General features: G+C 47.5%; 1 protein-coding gene across 1 annotated transcript in view; it reads left to right on the plus strand.

Annotated features, from left to right (window-relative positions):
- TTC7A (tetratricopeptide repeat domain 7A) overlaps nt 1-18287 on the plus strand; it is a 159963-nt gene that overhangs the window by 111638 nt on the left and 30038 nt on the right. The window lies entirely within an intron of this gene.

Below are 18287 nucleotides of genomic sequence, written 5' to 3' on the forward strand. Positions count from 1 at the left end.
GCATAGCCTGTCCTTTGTGTTCAGAGGATGGCCTTGACTCCTGGCTTGACTCTGCATTTAGGACATTATTAAGATTTGAATCACTTCACTTTAAAAGGCAGGTGGCTTAGGGAGTATTAAACAAACACAGATGTAAGTACAATACTGTAAGACCTACTGTGTGATAACGTGTTACTTTATTTTTTATTTTTAATGAAAATATACTAAACAAAAAACAAAGGCTCTCTTCTTCCAATATTTCTTGGCCAATGCTTTTCTTTTTTCCAAGCTGCGTCCTCACTCTCATCTGGCAGGGTCTGACCCACTGTCTGCTGCCGGCATGTATGTATGCAATTGTATTTGTGTGTGTGTGTGCATGTTTGTGCACATAAATGTGCATGTATGTGTGTGTTTACTCTGTTGTCAGCTTCAGTGGAAACAAACTCTTAAGAAGAAAAGCTTAGAATCTTCAGGGTGGAGAAGGGACTCCTCTCCCACCCTTGGGTGTGAGTGTGTGTGGGATTTATCCCGACTGACTCATAAGAGATGAGAGGCTAAGTAAGGGCGGCATCAAATGTTTTACCAGCAAGTCCTTTTTCCAAATGAAATCTTATGTGGAGATTGAGAGTATGAAGTAGATGGGAGCAGAGCTGTTCTGATGGAAGAGCAAAGGAAGGGGATTTGTGCCCTGCTCACTTGGCCCCTCCTTGGACCCTGAGTTGCAGCTGAAGGACCTACCCACCCACCCACTGATCCAGCAGCATGTGGTGTCTTACGGCTCAGTGTCTCTTCCTAGCTTTGGGGCTGAGTCCTTCCTACAGGGCAGAGCCCCTCCTCTGCACTGGTGGTTCTGCTAACTCCACTGATAAAATATTCAGTTAAAGCCCAAGCTGTGTCCTTTGCTGCCCAGGATAGAGTTTGCCTGGTGCGTGGGACTGGGCCCTTTGGCTCTCCCAACCCTCCCCAAGGAAGGAGCCTCCTGCCTTCCGTCTTCCTAGGGCCTTGGGCTGGGCTAGGAAGCTGTCATTTCCTCAGCAGCAGGGTGTACACCCTCCTGCTGCTGCCCCTTCCCCAGATGCACTGTCCCTCCCTCCTCTTCATCCCACCCTCACTCAGGTATTGGCTTCTTCACTAGGAAAGGCTTGGCTCACCAAGTGAGCCTGGCATTGTCCTCTGACAAGGAGAGGGTTTTTGACAGATTGTCCAAGGGCTCCTAACCCGGAGAAGGTGGAGAATCCCTGGCATGGACTGAGCTACTGTCTGTTGGCAGGAGAACTGCATCTCCTCTCAGTGTTTTCCCCAGGCTTGCAAGGAGCACATTGAATTGCAGTGTCTGTACCCGTGCAGGCAGGAGACTCCTAAAAGGTTGGCCTCTGATGTGGGGACAGAACTCACTCACAGCCAAGCAGAGGCTTTCAAGGCTGGGACCTGAAGCTGGCGGCAGAGAAACCTTTCTGAGGTCAAAGCAGAAGGAAGAGGAGAGCATTTGAGTCCTGTCCCTTGAGGCTTCCACAGGGTACTTCTTCTGTCTCAGTGTCACTATAGAGAGTTGTGCTCAGAGCATTGGAGGGGGGGTGGTCTGCTCATGTGGAGGTAGTGGGGGAGGAGAAGGAACAGCAGGGTTTCTTATCTAAGCCACCTTGGGTCCCGAACCTCCAGGACTAGGAGGAGCTCTGTCTTGATCACAGCAGGCGCTAGCTAGCAAACTAATTGAAAAAAATGCAGAGTGCTGGGGGCAAGGGGAATCCATTTACCACCCAGCTCTATTTAGTGACTGTGAGGTATGACCATAGCTCTTTGCAAATGAGTCCATACTGTTCCCTGCAAATGAAACGCCAGGGTACAGAAATCCATGGATTAGAAGAAAATGTCATTGAGCCCATTATGGGTCAAAGATCTCAGAAGAATGTTATTGCTCTTCGATGGAAATGGCACCCTGCTTCTCCAGCTGCTCCCTGCCTTGGGAACAAGCCGAGTGTGGCTTCAGCTGTTGCCATGACAGTTCATTAAACAAACAGTCCAGTGAATATCACTGCAGCAAAGCAGAAAGTCAAGCCCCTGTAAAAATGGAATGGCGGGGGTGTCTGTCCTCATCTAACTTCACAAGCAGGGGGAGAATCGTGATCAGCAGCATTAGCCCGAGGCTGATTCCTGTGGGCAGAAGTCAGACATTCCTCCTCTCTTTAACCTTTTTACCAGTTCTCACACCAGTTGTGCGTCCTATGGCACTCTCTACTTCTCTGTAGGGTTTGATAATTCGTTGCAATGGCCACATAGAACTCACAGACCATATTCACGGTAGTTACGGGGTTTATCAGGAAAATAGCAGGTTACATTTTAGGATCAAGAACCACTCAGGATACAGTTCTTCAGTCAAGACAGCTTCTTGGCTGTGCCCACAGGCAGGTCTCTCTATGACCCTTGACCTCTTGGCCTTCTACCCCTCAGGCATTTTGCATCAATCTGGCCTTTGCACTGCTCAGCAAATGCTGCAGTGTTCTTTAGCTCCCCAATAAGTACTCAGGGATACCCCACTCAGCCAGTAAGCCTTGGCCCGAAGGTGCTCAGCTCTCCCACTTGGTGGGTCAGGTAGCCTGGCTCCTTTGACAAATGCCTGGAGGCATCCCACTCTGCCAGTAAGTCTCATGCCCAAAGGTGATCAGCTCTCTTTGTCTAACCATCCATTATAACCACTTTGGTCTATGGGCGGGAAGCCCTCTATGCTGTCTTGCACCAGTGTCCTGGTTCTATTCCCACCATTTCTCTGCTATTGCTTCTTACTGTCTTGCATCATCTCCAGTTGCAAAAGGGGCAGGGAGGCGGCATCTTCTGACCTCCTCTAACCCCACAAGAGGAAGACAGAATCACCATCAGCAGCCCAAGGTCTGCTCCTGTGAGGCTAGACATGCCATCACCCTCCAGCCCTTTTACCAACGTTGACACCAACCTTTCCTCCTGCAGCACCCACCCCCTCTCTGCTGGGTTTGATCATTTGCTACAGTGGCCACACAGAACTCACAGATTATGAGGTTTATTAGGGAACCAGCAGGCTACAATTCAAGTTCAGGAACATGCTCAGTCTCTCTCAGCCGACCGTCTCACTCAGCAGCCGGCCGTCTCTCCTAGTGGCACAACTGTCTCTCAGCAGTGTGTGTCTTTCGCATCTCTCTCTCAGCAGTACATGTCTCTCATGTCTCTCTCTCTCAGCAAGTGCATCCCTCTCAGCAGTGGGTCTCAGCCTGCAGTGAGAGAGTCTCTCCCCTTGCCTCTAAGAGGATTCCTTTTTGAACCTAGCAGAGTGGCCAAAACCAACCAATCCCAACATCAGAATTCTGTACATCTGAGAGAAAGCAAACTTTCCAAAGATTGTCTTGTGTTGCTCCAAAGAAATAAACCAGGTTTTCGAGGCAGTATCAATCTACAGAAGTAAATTGCCCAACCTTCCTTCCAAGGAGTGGCTGGTGGGTTTGAACCACCAGCCTTCTGGTTAGCAGTCAGATGCCTTAGGCACTAGGCCACCAGAGCTCCCAACCTTGAATCATATTGTTAAGTGAAAGTGGCCAGTTCAACAAAGCTACGGACTATATTATTCTAACTATATGATATTCTGGAGAAGGCAAAACTATGGAGACAACAAAAAAATCAGTGGTTGTCATGGGTTCTGGGGGACAGAATGAAGGAGGAATAGGTGGAGTACAGGGTGGTTTTAGGATTGTGAAACTATTCTGTATGATACCATAATGGTGAACATATAAACAATAATAAATCATTAAAAAAAAAAAAAAAAAAGGCATTACAGTGAGGCCCCAGGAAGCAGTGAGTCTAATAGCCACCTAGAGGGTTCTGGGTGAAGCAGGAAGGCAGAAGAGCCTAAGGTTGGACTCTGAGCAGAGCTGGGGAAGCTTGTGAAAAGAATTCTAGTAAAAAGGATTCTAAGTTCTAGGGTTGCACAAGAGATTACCCTCCCACAAAAGCCATCTCAAGACTCCTGAAAGAAGACCTAGTTTTACAGGCACTGAACTTTTGAAAATGCTCCTGAATTCAGGTATTAGGAAGCAAAGCAAAGAGGGTCTAGATTTCAGTGCTGTGGAATGACATTATTTTAATAGAGTTTGTGGGAACTCTGGTGGTATAGTGTGTAAGACATTTGACTGCTAACCAGAAGGCTGGCGGTTCAAACCCATAAGCCACTCCTCAGAAGGAAGGTTGGGCAATCTACTTCCATAGTGATACTGCCTCGGAAACTCAAGGAGGGGTCGCTATGAGTCGGAGGTGACTCCACGGCAATGATTGCGGTTGCGTTGCATTTGTGTTGTTGTTGATGTTTTAAAAGAAAAAAAAGTGATGAGGCAAAGACAGATGGCCCTTCAGGGTACAGTGTGAACCTGGCACTGACACTATGGGAACCAGACACCCATAGCAGCTTCCTGAAAGCCTGTGGGCTTCAGACTAAGCCCTGGAAGCATGTTCCTGCTAGGCTGTCCCTGGTGGGTTGGGCTACTCCTAGCTGGCCAGCCAGCCAGAGGCCCTACCTTCAGGAGCCTGCAGGAGGCAGCTGATTTCCATCCTTGGCCTGGTTTGGACCAGCCAGGAATATGAACTTGGAGATGTTGGTCAAGCTTGGAGATGCTGTTGCTATTTTTTATCATTTTGAATAGAGGCCGCAAGAGGGAGGCTGGACCAGGAGGGGTGGGAATACAGGGTCAAAGGGAATGGCTGGTGATAAGCATCACTCTAAAGCTTTGGGCTCCATAGGGTGCTGGTTTTAGGTAACAGATTCCTTGTGCTCTAGTCAGGCCTCTTGTAGTGAAAGTCACTATAGTAACCAAACAAAGTTCCATGCTAATGATGGGAGCTTTCCAGTAAGCAGCCTATCAGTCACTGATCCCACCCAGGCCTGGCAGCCTGCCATGCCAGTTTTTTAAAAGCCCCAGTCATCAAGTGGTGGGGGAGCACACTGTTTCTCCTTCCCCTTGCCATGCTGCGGAACACCTCCTGCTCTTACCCTCAGAGCCCCCTTCCCTAGGTCCTAGGGGACTTGGAAGGTCCTGAGGGAAGGTAGGTCGGAGCCCTGGGAGTGACTCCCCAGCACAGGAGCAATATGGCCAACTCTGCAAGCCGCAGCTCGCAGTGTGTAAACAAATGGGAAACATCTCCCCCAGAAACCTAGACTATTTTAGAAAACGTTTGTGCTGATAACCAGACATTAGCTGGGGCCAGACTGAATCAGGTTGAGGCTTAAGTTAGACCTCAAAGGCACCTCTGTCATCTACCTGGCCTGCCTTACCTTTTTTTTTTTTTTTTTTTTTTTTCTTAGATGGCATGTGTTATTTTTCTACCTAGTGGTGCGTTCCACTGAGCAGAAAAGACTAGAGCCTCCTGGGGCTTCTGGTAACATTTGGACTTAAACCTAGTACGTTTACTCAGATTGTTCTTATTAGGTACTTGTGGTACATCAAAAGGATGCTTAAAATACTAACACTCCAGTAAGGGGGTTGGAACTAAAGGTATTAACACAAACATAGTTTATCACTTTGCTGGATGCATTAAACATGTTTGACTGCGATGGCTCCTGATGAGGACAAGAGCCATCCATTAAACCTTCGAGCCGTTTGGTTGAAGGAAGTGTTAAGCCAGGCATAATCACCACATCATCGTATCTCCTTCTCAAAGGTCAGTTCCTCATCAACTAAGCTGGTTTGACATTCAGCATTTCCCTTCCTTGATTGTTCCCTGAGAACCTCTTGTGATCTTGCTCTGTGTGACACTGTATAGATTTGAAGATATAGTTGTTAGTCTCAGGGTTACTAGTCTGCTTACACTCACACTTAGATGGGTAGATGACCTAAATTGTTTTGGAAGAAAAGAAAGAAGAGAAGACAGACTTTTGAAAGTTTTTCCAAAAGAAATTTGTCTTAAAAGGTGGTATTAGCCTTTTGCGTTCTGATGCTCACTCCTGGATTTCCCTGGTCACAACATGGGCTGGGAGATGCCCTTGTCCCACCATCTTCCATAGTAGGTGTGGCCGGCCCCCAAGACAAAGCCATTCTGGCCCCCGGAATGGGCTGGGTGGGGTAGTCATGTCAGGCAGGCCTGTACCCATCAATCAGGGCTAACACCCCACCCACACCCTGAAGGGAGTAGTCTTCAGGTCCCTGGGGATCCGCACACTGAGTGGAGATTGTATGTTGAGAGACCGGACCTTTGCTCTTTGTCTCATACTAAACCAGGCACTACCTTTGTGGAACTTTGTTGCTGATATTTGGTAGTTATGAAAAGGCTCTGTGTAGTTTGTGTGCATTGCATGTCTTTCAAGATGGTGAATTTGTATTTGGAAAGTCCTCTGGAGGTGAATGGAAGTGGCCTGCGGTTTTGAGGGACTTGGGGGTAGAGGCCCTCAGGTCAGCCATTGGTCAGCACAGATAAGAGCACCTTACAGGCCTCAGGTCAGCCACTGGCTGGGTGTTCATGGGTTCAGGGGCTCCCAGGTCAGCTTGGATTGTTAACCAGGTGGGTTGGAGGAGTAACTTTAGGAAGCAGAAGCTTACAGCTTGCTGATATTTAAAGTTTCGAAGTTGAATCACATTAAAGGAATTCATTAAGAGATGGAGGACCAGTGCAAGCATGAAAAGATAAGGAGAGTCAGAATCGTTGCACAACTCAAAGACTGTAATCAATGTCACTAAATGGTACATTTAGAAACTGTTGAATTGGTGTATTTTTTGTTATGTATATTCTCAACAACAATGAAGAAAATTATATAAACTGGGCAATCTACTTCCATAAAGATTTACCACCTCAGAAACCCAAAGGGGGTCGCTGTGAGTTGGAATCGATTCAATGGCAGTGAGTTTGGTTTTGGTACACACACACACACACACACACGAAGATTAGGGAGTACACACATACAACACACACACACATATATGAAGATTTAGGGGACATGGGTCAGTGTAATCCTTCAGACCCAAGGGAGGATCATTGGTTTTTAGGGTTCAGAAGAACTGCTAAAAGAGTCAACATGCCACCTCTTCCTGTTGGGGTTAGTCTGTCAGAAGGTAGTGAATCTGGGACTGGCTTTGGCTTTCTCCTTTTACAGGGAGGCTACCTTGTTAGAGTTGCTTTAAAATAACACACCCAAAGAGCAAGTGTGTGAGTTTAATCAGTTAATTGCCTTGGCGAATCTTTCCTGAAAACCAAACACCAGACTCACTGCCATCAAGTCAATTCTGACACATACCAACCCCATAGGTTTCCAAGGCTGTAAATCTTTAAGGAGGCAGACTGCGTCATCTATCTTTCTCAGAGAGGCTGGTAGGTTTGAACCATTGACCTTTTGGTTAGCAGCCAAATGCCTTACCACTGCACCGCCAGAGCTCCTTGAGTCTTTCTCAGAAGCACAGATTTTGCCTGCAAAAAAAGGAGGGGGACCTGCATTTCTGGTGCTTCCCTGACATTCCTGGGTCGCTTTTGGGCCACTCTGAGTCTTGGGGTGAAGGGATAGGCTGGCTCCTACTCCTCCCCTCTCCCTGCCCTGACCTGTACTGTGGGTGGTTATTAGGCAGGCCTAATAGAGCCTCTCTGCTCTATCTCCACGCCTTGAACCCTGTTCAGCCCTCTAGGGTGTGCCCCCCTCACCCCTTTGCATCCTAACCCTCCTATCCTCAGGGACTGCCTTCAAAGCAGAATCACTCCATTGAGCACTTGATTCTTTCTTTTGTTTTCTGTTCCCTAATTGCTTCCTGGGTACTGTTTGATCTTCACTGTGAGTTTGGAAGCACCTTTGGGGCAGGAAATGCAGCCTGTACTCTGCCTACAACCTGAATAATAGTGAACTCCCAGCCAGGCACTCAACATATCCTGAGTAGACTCTTAAATAGGTAGACCATGGGGTTGTTTTATGTTTTGGGGAATAAGGAACATGTGGGTCCTGGCATCCACCAGCCCTCAGAGTATTCTTCTGTTTTTTGTTCTTGGTTTGTTTGGTTTATTTTTCTGGTCTTTACAACAGTCCTATTTTAAAGATGGAGAAACTAATGGGAGGGTTAGAGGTTATCTCAAGGCTGAATAACTAGCTAATGAATCGCAGAGCAGGAACTGGAACCCGTGCCAGCTGATTGGCTGAACAACCTTGGTACACTTGAACCCCAAGAGCTTCAGTAATAAACAACATAGTACCCCCAGTGCCAGGCACTGTTCTAAGTACCTTACATGTATTAACTCATCTAGTCCTCTCAACAACCCTAGGAGGCATTAGTATTGTTACTATTCCCATGTTACAGAGGGGATAGGAGGCAGTTGCACACAGTCAGGGCTGGGTAAAAAATAAGGAGCCAGCCAAGCACCAACCAGTTGTTGTTGAGTTGATTCCAACTCACGGTGACCCCATATGTATCAGAGAAGAAAGTGGTTCATAGAGTTTTCACTGGCTGATTTTTTGGCAGTAGATCGTCAGTCTTTTCTCCAGGGTGTCTCTGGGTAACTCAAACTGCCAACCTTTTGTTAACTCTTTGTGCCACCCAGGGACTCCAGTAATACTGTTAGTATCAGAAAACATGGAGTGAACCCTTTATGAGGTACCACCCCCTGCTAGGCTCAATGTGCATTATTTCCACACAACAAACCCCAGAGCACAGAGGTACAGTTAGTCCCAGACTTGCAGGGTAATACACAGAACCACCCAGTTTTGGTTTTTATTTGGTACATCTTACTGATAGTAGTATATACGACAAAAAGTATTGTATGTAGTGCCTAATTGGCTGATGTTATCATTCTCATGCCAACTTACACAGACATAAAGATCAGATTTACTTGTCTTTGGCAATAATAATGAAAACTAAAATAATAATAATGGTAATAATAAGGCATTCTACTTATGTCAGATGCAGCTTATGACAGAGTCTTCAGAACACAACCCTGTCTTAAGTCAGGGACTGTGTACTTCCCCTTTTACAGGTATGGAAACTGAGGCTCAGGAATGTTAAAATGATTTGTTTAAGGTCACATGGCTAGAAGCTGAGAATCTGGTCATCAGACGTGGACCCTGCTTCTCACCCCCTAAGTACAACTTGGTGCAGCCCAGAGTGGGTCCCCCTTCCTATAGATCTGTTTTATGGGCAGGCTCTGGCCTCCTAGCTGAGGAGTTACACTTCTCAGAGGTGTGGTGCCAGACTCAGAGAATAGCCTGTTTATTCACTCAATTATGTGTTTTCTATAAAAATAGAACTCTTCATTAAAACAGCATGGCACAGCCATCAGCGAGAATTACTAATTACTGTCCTTAAAGGAGATAATACCCCCTTTTGTGCACTCACCACACCTGCGCCACCCCTTCCCTCATCATGCTAAGTTCCCACAATGGCCTGGAGCTCAGCACTGATGGATCTGATAGCACCAGGAAGAGTGGGGATTCAGAGCACAGGTCACACTGTGACTTCACTTCCTTGTACTTCTCTGATCCTGGGGCTTGAGAGCAACATCCCAGGCCTCAGTGAGTCCTGGTGCCTCAACTCTCTGTTTTTCAGTAAGATATATTGAGTGATATTAGGTCAGGCACTGGGGGGACAAAGATAAGAAATGTTGGTCCCTGCCCCAGCATGAGGGAAGATGAAATGATAAAATAATCTGAAGATAATGACAGCTCACCTGCTTGAGGGGTCCCTGTGTTAGACTGCGTTCTCTAGAGAAGCAAAACCAGTAAAGCTTTGAGAGAGAGAGAGAAAGAAAGAAAATTTATCTTAGGAAAATGGCTCACACACTTAAAGAAGCTGGCAAGTCCCAAGTTCTTGGATCAAACGTCAAGCAGGAGGCTTTTCCCAACTTAGCACCTGTAGGGGCTGACAGCTCAAGGTTGACAAGCACTATACCGGCTATTGAGCCTGACAAATGATGAATCCAAGTTCACCAGGCCAAATGGTGGATTGTTGCTCACGGACGGTTGTAGGCAGCACAACAGACTCCAGATCCACAGAAGAGTGTCTCATTTTCCCAGGATGTCCATAAATATATTGGAAGCAGGCCACACCCCTAGGGAAACTCCTTTCAACAGATTGGCTGCTCGAAACATATACATCCGATTGCATCATGGGAATAACCCACATCACAACTGCTTAAACCACTCAGAATTGTAGTCCAGCCAAGCTGACACAGAACTCCAAATATCACAGTCCCCATGTACCTGACATTGGCTCTACCTGCTGTGTCTCCCTGAATCTAGCCAACAACCCTCTCAGGTAGTGCTGTTACTATCTCTGCCATACGGATGAGTAGGCAGAGTTCACAGAGGTCAAAGAACTTGCTAATGATTAGCAGGGTTTAGACATACACCTACATTGTCTGATCGCAATGGCTATGTTTTCAACACTGTGTCCTCCCATTCAGTGGACAGCGAGGCAGAGTTTGCACCCTCAGCTACATAGCAGTTACTGTATTCACATGTTTACTGCAAGGACTGAGTAATTTTATAGAGGGCTGCTCTCAGGAACATGAGAGTGAAAATGTGGGCCTGGTGAGTTTAACACTCAGGCAGCCCGTGTCCTTCCTCTGTAGCCAGCTCTGCTCTGCCAGCATTCCCCACCCCAAGAATGGGCTCCAGGAAAAGGGGATGGACAAGACTCCAGGACAGTGCTTGCTTAGACTTGAGTTGTCACAAAAATATCTCTACCTTACAAAATAATTCTTTCCAAAAAAGTTTTTGTAAAGACTCATGCTCACCAATTACAAGGAAGCTTACCCTAAGATTTTTCCTCCTTATATCAGTGTCATATTGGAAAGCCTCAAGTTTTAATCATTTTGACAGATAATTAGCAGCCTGCCCCTGCCCCTGCCCCAAGTGTGTAGGCCAAGTAAGGCAGAAAGAGAAGGAGAAGGTGGCCATGCTGGGCCAACCTGAGGATTCCCCTGGGTATATCCATTGTCAGCCCCTAGTCAGAATGATTGGGAAGACCAACAACAAGGGGTGACCTATTTCATTATGGGGAGCAGAAACAGAGACTTCACAGAGAAGGGCTGGCCTAGGCACAGATGCAAACAGACAGACTCCATGGAGCTGAGTTGCTTCCTGGTTCAGCAGCAGGTTGGCTTTCCTCAGGTCAGCTGAGTGCCTGTCTGTGCCCATCCATTCAGGTGATGTGGGATGGGCAGGTCCTGCCCTTGACCAGCACAAAGAGGTGGATGAGATGTGTGGTGAGGACCGTGTCTGTGGGAACACAGAGCTTTGGTGCCCAAGCACAGGGCGATGGCCACTGAGAACAGCCCAAGCTTCGTGGCTGTGTTCTCCAGGCTAGCAAGAGCTCCTGCAGAGTGGATTTTGTGGCTGCAGTGATGTTTCCTTCTGGGACCAAGGCACATGTGCTGTGTCATTTGGGTGGGCTTGAGGAGAGTGCACAATATGGAAAAAAACTAAAATCTTCACAATTGGACTGATAAACATGATAAATGGTGAAGAAAAGATGTCGATGATCTCTACTTGGGTCAACAGTCAGTGTCTGTGGAAGCAGCAGTGAAGAAATCAAATGACATATCACATTGGCAAATCACCTGCAAAAGACCTCTTTAAAGTTTCAAAAGGCAAATATTGTCACTTTGCTAACTAAGGTTTACCTGACCCAAGCCATGGTCTTTTCAGTCACCTAATATGCATGCAAAAACTGGACAGTTTTTAGAAGTTTTAGAAGACTGAAGAATTGACACGTTTGAACTGTGGCATTGGCAAAGAATATGTCGTATACCAGGGACTGCAAGAATGAACTAATCATTCTTAGAAGAAGTAAAATGAGTGCTCCTTGGAAACAAGGATGGCAAGACTTCGGCTTGCTTACTTTGCAGACATTATCAGGAAAGACCATTCACTGGAAAAGAACATCATGTTTGGTAGCAGGTCAGCAAAGAGGAGGGAAACCGTCAATTAGATGGATTGAGACAATAGCTGCAACAATGGGCTCAGCATACCGATGATCATGAAGATGGCACAGGACCAGGCAGCCTTTCATTCTTTTATACATAAGGTTGCCATGAGTCAGAACTGACTCTAGAGCAGCTAACAAGAAGAAGGAAAGTGCCAGGAAGGAGGCAGTTCCAGGGCCAGGCCTTGCCTTCTGCAGCCCCAGCCAGCAGTCTCAACCCTGCAGCGGGACAGAGTACATGGAGTGTTTACACTGGCCCTTGCTCCTTTCCCTTCCCCAGAGAGGACACTCCCTTTCACATCTTCCTTCAGATACTGATGGCTTGGCAGAGGTGCTTGGCCTTAAAAGACCTCCATCCTCATGGGCTTCCATGGCTTAAAAATCAGAGAAATGCTTTTCAGCGGGGTAATGGCCAAGGTGGCTTCACTCAGGACCTGTGTGCTGTGGTGTTGTCCATCCCCTTTTACCCTTTCCTCTCACATGCCTCTTTTCAGTCCAGAGGTAAGAGGGATGACTGCTGTCAGTTTACTAACACATGAGGCTCAGGGGCTTTCTGAGAGCTTGCAGAGGCTCCAGGCCTGGAAACTTGCTTCATGGTGTCTAGTCGGCCTGTGGCAAAAGGAACAGGACTCCCTTCCCTGAACACACATGCCTACTGGGTAGGCCTTGCTCTCAGGATGGCACTTCACATCAGAGTCCAATGGTGGAGCTCTCTCAGCTGCTACTAGGGTCACACATTTTTCTTCCTGAGAGTCCCCTGGAATACTCAGAGCATGAGATTTTACTTCTACTTTACAGGAATGGAGGGAGTAGTAGTGGTTCCATGGAAAAACTCTTGCCTTCCATGCAAGAGACCTGGGTTTTGATTCCAGGCCGGTGCACCTCATGCTCAGCCACCACCCATCCATCAGTGGAGGCTTGTTTGTTGCTGTGATGTTGAGTAAGTTTCGGTGGAGCATACAGAGTTAAGACAGACTACAAAGAAAGGCCTACTCTTCTACTTCCATAAGTCAGCCAATGAGAACACTATGGACCGAGGTCTGATCCCTAACCAATCATGGGCATGGTACAGGACCAGGCAGCATTTTGTTCTGTTGTGCATAGGCTCACCATGAGTTGAGGCCAACTCAACAGCAGCTAACAACAACATTACAGTTGTGGCATCTATGACATTCCCAGCTGAGGGAAAACAGAACAGAGGCTTGGGTTCGGTTTCTGACTCTTGAGCCAGTGACATTGTTGTGCAAGGTTAGAGGACAGTAGTGGCCCTTCCTCTCCCAGAATGACTTGTAGTCAGAGTGCCAAGTCTTGGCAGTTTGCTAGATTCCCTCCCCCCGCCAGCTTTGGGGCATCCCTGTCTTAGATTCTTCCTTGTTTTTGGCATTGCGCAAGTGACTGTTCCCTCAACCACAGGAGCTGCCTTTGTGTCATACCCAGTGTTCCTTGCAGGCCAGGAAGGCTCTACTCCCAGATGAAGAAAACCTGAGCATCTGGACTATTTAAAATGGATCAGCCAGCAGCATGTGGTTTGTTCTCTGTGTGAACCCAGTCTCCATTGAAGCTCTTAGGGGTCAACTAAACAGATTCCTCTCCAACCTCCTGCCAGGTCCCAGCAGTAGGCAGAGGTAGTATCAGCAATCTGGTCTAACTTAACATGAGTTGTGAGACTCTGTGGCTGATAGGCTTCATAACACAAGTGCTCACAGTACTGAACAGGCGCCCTGTGCTCAGCTCTTGCTCAGCACTGGGAGAGTGAGGAAAACCCTCAAGTGTAGGAAGGTGTGGCTGTGTCCTGTAGAGACTTGCTTGGGTAGGTGGGAACACTCGATGGGACACAGGACGACATCAATGGTAGATCTACCATCTATAGATAGGACCAGCCACAAACTGTTTCTCAAGGGTCTGGCTTTAAAATAGTTTGATATAAATGTATTTTCATTAAGCTCTCCAAGCTAATATGGCAAAAAGAAAAAGTATAGTTTGTAATGAAGGACTAAATGAATATCATCCTGAAACTCATCCTGAGAAGAGCAGGGGTAGTCAGGTAAGGGCTTCTTGAAGGAGGACCTGTCTTGCTGGATTAAAACACTGGGTTTTGTAAGCCTCAGAACCCTTTCTTCACACAATATTGTAGACATGTTCAATATATAAAATAGGATAGGGAGGTTCTGCGCTGGCAGGGCAGAGGTGGGGATCCCAGAGGCTAGCCCTCTGTCCTCACTGCCAAAGCCTCCTGTGGCCCCACTGAGGAAGCAGAGGTCTCGTGAGGCTGTGGCCATGGCTTTAAGTCCTTGTGCCCAAGAGCTCTGTCAGCCTTCTCATACTGTTGTTCAAGAGTGTGTGTTGGGGGGAGGGAGGGGAGAAGAACAGAAGGGCAGTGTTTGCCCAGGGAGGTAGCTCAGGGGGCAGGAATGCATAGGAAAGAAGGACACAGAAACGGTAACCACAGGGAGGAAGTGGGAAGAGAGCTGTTACATGTTGGGGAATTGCAGTCAATGTCAGGCAAGAAAATGTGTACCAACTGCTGTATAGAAAATGAATTTGCTCTGTAAATTTTCACCCAAATCACAATTTAAAAAATTAGGGGGAAAAAAAAAGTGTATGTGTGGGGAACACCAACCCATCCCAGACAAACAGATGGGGAGAGAGCTCTGTCCTCCAACTGGGTTGAGGGACAGGTCATCTTTGTCAAACGAGCAGCTGAGTGGCTCCTTCCCATCTCTTTTGAAAGGGATCAGGCATGCCAACGATCACACTCCAGCGCAGCAGTCAGGCACCACTGGAGGTGGTATGTGTACAGTCCCCACAGGCACAGAGAAAGTCAGAGAGAAGATGGCATCTGGGCGGGAGTAGATAAAAGTCGGAGGAAGAAGGTTACTGCCAACAGAGGCAACAATATGAGACAGTGCCTCATGATCTCATAATACTGTAATACCGCGCCTAGTACCCACGGTCATGGGGCGGGCAGGAATTGAAGGTGGAGCCAGAGCATAAAGGGCCTTGAAGGCCACACACAGGCATTTGGACTTATGTCATGGACGGTAGGGTTGGGGAGAGAGCAGGGGTCTTTGTGTAGGAAGATCCCTTGGAGCAGTGCTGAACCTCAAGAGCAAGAAACTCTCAGGAACTAATCTGCAGCCTCCCAGGATGGGAATGAAGGGTCAGATGAGAGGGTAACTCTTGGGATACTTGCTCTGGCCCAGAAAGGATGTGTTTGGGTTGAGAAATTCCCTTCTGGGTCACTCATGCTAATGGAATGTTAGCAGGCGCAAGGATACAGCCTGCATTGGTAGAAGTCAATGTGACACCAGCTCAGCTTTCGGACATTTCCGTTCCAAGCACATGGTGTGGTTGGCCTGCTGTGGGCTCTTCTCAGGACACGAGCGGGAGTGGGGAGGGGGCTTTGTTGAGAGGAAGCCAGACAGCAGAGAGCTATGCAGACCTGTCTATTCCTCTGTGACCAGGGGAATGCTGCAGGGCTGGTCTGCCCAGGGAGCTCAGCCCAGTCCCCTTGTTCTCAAAACCAGCCCAGCCCAGAATCGCCCTACCCAGGGGAATCTTCTGCTCTGGCTGCCTGGGGGGAGGGCAATTTGGGGTTGGGCTTGAGCCTGGCTGTTCCCCAGGGAAGGCTTTCATACCTTACCAACACCCTCTTGCTTCAGTCTCTAATCCCTTGCTCCACAGCCCCAAGCTTGTCCTCGCCACATACCCGGCCAAATCCCACCCCCTTCTTGGCATCAAATACCAGCCCCAGCAAGACACCCTCTCTGTTCTTTCCTGGCCCTGAGTCTGATCCAAAAATACAGCACTTGATTCTCTGAACAATTTGTCTTTTATAGCACTAACCTTCACCTGGTTCAAGCCATGATATTTTCAGTCACCTCATATGTGCTTGTGAAAGCTGGACAATGAATAAGGAAAACTGAAGAAGAATTGATGCATTTAAATTATAGTGTTGATAAAGAATGTTGAATATACCACAGACTGCCAGAAGAAGGAACAAATCTGTCTTGGAAGATGTATAGCTGGAATGTTCCTTAGAAGTGAAAATGGCCAGACTCTGTCTCTCATACTTTGGTCATGTTGTCAGAAGGGACCAGTCCCTGGAGAAGGATATCATGCTTGGTAAAGAATAGAGTCAGTGAAAAAGGGGAAGACCCTCAATGAAATTGCTTGATACACTGGCTGCAGTGATGGGCTCAAGCATAACAAGGATTGTGAGGATAATGCAGGGTTTCTTTCTGTTGTGCATAGGGTCGTTATAAGTTAGAACTGACTCTGCAGCAGTTAACAAGAACAACTGTTATTACTGCGAAGGCAGAAATTGTGTCTTCTGCTTCTTAAGATTCCCAAAAGTAGAGGCCACTCTTACTTTTGGAGTGTTGAGTGTGCTGAGGCTCTGGAAATAAGAGGAAGATGGCAGGATGTGTTCTCCCAGAGGCTGCCCTCCACGTGCTGAGACACATGGGTCCTGCTCCCCAGTGTCCCTGGACCTGCCATTTGCCCAGGCCTGTGCAGTCCACACAGGACCACAGTGTGCTTTTAGGGCACCTTATAGGCCAGCTGGTGGTTCCTTACATGTTCCAAGAAGGGTACAGGCCATCCTGAGTCTAGGAAAGCTGCTTGGGGACAAAAATGGGGAGAAGAGGCCATGTCAGGTTGGGAAACTTTGTGAGCAGAGTTGCCCTTTTGAGGAAAAGTGGGAAAGGAAAAAATCTCTGCCTTGTGAAAAGAGGACTGGGGCAAATCCCATTCTCTTCTTTCTTTACTAATAAAGCACCATCTAAGAACAAAGTGTGAAAAGGAGCAGTCCCTCCTGAGGCTGCTGGGCCAGGCTGACCAGAGGCCCGAAGCCCAGGTCCCAGCACAGAGGAAAGGAGGTCCAGGACCGTAGCTGAGGGCAAGGTCAGGGGGAGATGTTCTCTGAGGAGGGGTATTCCTCCAGGTCCAGGTGGAAGCCTGGCTTCCCTGCTGCACTCTAAACAGCCTGGGGGCCCTGTGATATCAGGCCTGCACCCACAGCCCTCCCCTAGGTACAGAAGGCCAGTGTGGCATCCTCAGGTGGGCCAGGCAGAGCCACCCAGGCAGCAGTCAGGTTCAGGCCTAATAGTCATGTCGATCTGCTCAGTGGCAATGCCCTTAATAAAAGGGCTTCTCTGCTCACCATTCAGAACTGGGAGTCACAGCCTTGTTCGGGCCTCAGTGGCTCAGCCAGGTTCTCCACAGTCTACCCAGGCAGCTGGTGTGCATCTGTATTGCTGGAAGAACCAGTGGTAAAAATACAGTTAGTCCCTGATTTATGATGGGAGTTCTTTTTCATTGACTCCATCATAAGTTAAGGACCTCTGGTGGCACGGTGTCTTAAGGCGTTTGACTGTTAACCAGAAGATTGGTGGTTCAAACCCACCAGCCACTTCATGGAAGGATAATGGGGCAATCTACTTCCGTCAAGATTTATCACCTCAGAAACCCAGTGGGGGTTGCTGTGAGTCAGAATCAACTCAATGGCTGGATGTGATATCATAAGTTGGTTCTGACATAAGTCAAATACCTCTCTTTTTTTTTTTTTTTTTTTAATGTTTTTGTTATTACTGCCTTTCCTTATGAGTATCTTTATAAATCTGATTATCTTGTCTTTGGGGGTTGGAAATACTACACATAAACTTACAGCTTTAATATTTGAGCTTCCTGCTTCTCTAGTTATACATTATGTAAGCCAAAAAAAAAAAAAAAAACTATAAGTATAGTTCTTTATAACTTACATATTGTAAGCCAGGGACTGCCTGTATTGATAAATAGCTACTGACTTGAACTTCCTAAGTGCCCCTCTGGTAGCGTAGTGCGTAAGGCACTTGACGGCTAGCCAGAAGGCTAGCGGTTCAAACCCATCAGCCACTCCTTGGAAGGAAGGTTGGGCAATCTACTTCTGTAGTGATACCGCCTCAGAAACCCAAGGAGAGGTCGCTATGAGTCCGGTCCAACTCAAGGGCACCACCGCCAACAACAAGTTCCCCAGCTACATTGACCCCTCCTTCAGAACCCCATCCCATCCCTGAAGGGAGGCCACAGGCACACAACTGGCACAGCAGGGCTCCAGGATGCCCCTGGCCCCCAAGCAAGTGTTCTGATTGGTCTGTTAAATATTTTGGCTGTCACTCTCATGCCTACCTCCTCTACTGTGATCCTGCCTTCTGGTGGGACCCAGCCCCTTCCCTCTCTCCCCATCCATGCTAACAGCCACATCCCCCCACCTTTCTTAATCTCATGGGACTCACATTTTCAGGTTGAAAGAAATTCTCTAATTATTCTCTCTTTTTGCACAGTTGCTGTGTTCCTATATGGTGAATGACAGAATTTCATATAGGTTTAATCCTATTAAATATATAAACAGAGCTGGCTATTTTA

This window comes from Orycteropus afer, unplaced genomic scaffold (genome assembly GCF_000298275.1).
Source record: "Orycteropus afer afer isolate SDZICR_OR568_19922 unplaced genomic scaffold, OryAfe1.0 scaffold00124, whole genome shotgun sequence".
NCBI lineage: Eukaryota > Metazoa > Chordata > Mammalia > Tubulidentata > Orycteropodidae > Orycteropus > Orycteropus afer.